This window comes from Herpailurus yagouaroundi, unplaced genomic scaffold (assembly GCF_014898765.1).
Source record: "Herpailurus yagouaroundi ecotype Mexico unplaced genomic scaffold, PumYag 211, whole genome shotgun sequence".
Taxonomy (NCBI): domain Eukaryota; kingdom Metazoa; phylum Chordata; class Mammalia; order Carnivora; family Felidae; genus Herpailurus; species Herpailurus yagouaroundi.
The window spans coordinates 7,972,009-7,974,245 of record NW_024412442.1 but is presented as its reverse complement, the minus strand read 5'-3'; positions in this window follow the sequence as shown (position 1 = coordinate 7,974,245).

Here is a 2,237-nt window from a genome sequence, read left to right as displayed (position 1 = left end):
GCTTTTCAAAATGCTAAATGTGCACAGATGACGAGAACGCAGCAAAACAGGCACTTTAGTCCATTTCTGGTATTTCTGGTGGAAGTTGGATTTTTCTGGTGTAGAGTGGTGTGGGGTTGGATTTAAGAGACAAAGGAGAAGAGGTCAAAGACCAGAAGACTAACACTTAGCCAGAGGAGAGAGGAGAAGTTATTGAAGATGACCATGAGGTTGGAGCCCTGATGGTGCAAGAAACGAGGAAGCAGGAGGAGACGGTGAGAATGGGGGGAACAGACTCAAAAAACCCACGGGGACCTGCCCTCCCCTCAACCGCGAGACACTGCGGAGCCTCGGGCAGACTCATGTTAACTCAGCGTCTGTATTTACATTATGCTGGTGGCAGAGGCCTGTTGTCATAGGTTATTTCAAATATCCTTTCCAGACAATTCTGAGATTTTATTTTTAATTTTTTATGTTTATTTTATTTTTGACAGAGAGAGACAGAGCACGAGCGGGGGAGGGGCAGAGAGAGAGGGAGACACAGACTCTGAAACAGGCTCCAGGCTCTGAGCTGTCAGCACAGAGCCTGAGGAGGGGCTCGAACTCACGAACTGTGAGATCGTGACCTGAGCCGAATTCGGACGCTCAACCGACTGAGCCACCGGGGCGCCTCACAATTCTGAGATCTATAAATGAATAAATACATGGCTTCTATAAAACATTTGAAATTAACAGAAGAATATAAGTACATCTGCTTCCGCTCCTATTTCTCTAATACTGCGTATGTCCTTGTTTCTGTGTGTGTTTCCCATCCTCTGGGATTCTACTGGTTTCGAAGCAGTTTTTCGTCATTATACGATGAGCACTTTTCCCATACACCCTTAAACGTTTAAGCCGTGTTTTCTTAGTAGCTTTATGCAAATGTTCAGATAGCTATAATCTGATCAATCAAATCCCATTGATTGTTTACCGGAATGTTTCTAATAGCCCTGAGGGAAACACGTTTCTACATAAATCCTAATGTGTAGCTATACGCTATTTTCCTAAGATAAATGTCTACATCTGGTATCTCTCATTTAAAGGACAGTTTTAGGGCTTTTGATATATGATCAAATGCTGCTCCGGTCAACTTAGCCATCGCACCTCCATCACTACTGCATTAAAGTGCGTTCTGCTACATTCCTGCCAAATGCAGGCACATAACCTTTTAAAAAGCAATTCCCCAAAAATGAAAAACGATATCGCATTTTTTGGGCTTTTTTGGGTATTGCATTTTAATTTTTATCTGAATATAGGGAAGTTAAACCTAAGCTGTTTATTGGACTTCTGTTATTTCTTTCTATTCAAAAATTGAATCTGCACATTTTCGTTTTGGATTTTGTCACTTAATTGTGTCTTTAAGATTTTATATAAGGATATTTAGCTTTCGTCTTTCATACCTGCCCCGAAATTTGCTACTTGTATTTTGTCTTGTGCATTTTGGACATACAAGTTGTAAATAATCATGTATTGTTTTCCTGTTCAGTTCCATCTTTTATTTTTATGTAGGTCTTCTTACAGACTATCTATGTTCATCTATATTTTCATCTAGTTCGTCTTTTATCAGACGTATGTACCGATCCATCACCAATGACGTATGGTAATTTTTTATGACGTAATTTTTACGTAAAGTAAACCTTCCAATTTTTAAATGTTTTCATTGTAATTGACTACCATTGTCAACTACCATTGACTACCATTGTCATAGCTATTCAGTTTCTGTAGTTTTCCAGGTGATAATTTATCTGCAACCCACTGTAACTTAATTCTTTATGTTTTAATAGTTGGTCGTTCTCACTGAGAATTTCCAGGACAATGTTGGAGGGAAACAGATCAGCGATAAAGGCATGAACCCTGTCCTGTCCATCTCTGCATCCCACAGGATATCGGAATGTGTTCCGGCACAAAAACATCTACTGAAGAGCGGAGCGATCTCACGTTTTCTGGTCAATCACACATCTGTAATCGTCACAGATCTGAAACGAAGACACTAGTGTCCCCATTCCCCAGATGGAGAAACTGAGGCTCGAGCTGAGGTAACACACACAGAGCCCGGAGGCCAATCTTATTAGAACCGTCCCAGGATTCCGACATCCTTCGGGGCACCGCTGGTGCGGGTCCCCCCTCCTCCCCTCAAGACCGCAGTGTCACGCCGGCAGGGGCGCGCACGGGGACCGGGGCTCAGCTGCGGCTCCAGCCGCGGAAGAAGGGGGGTGGGC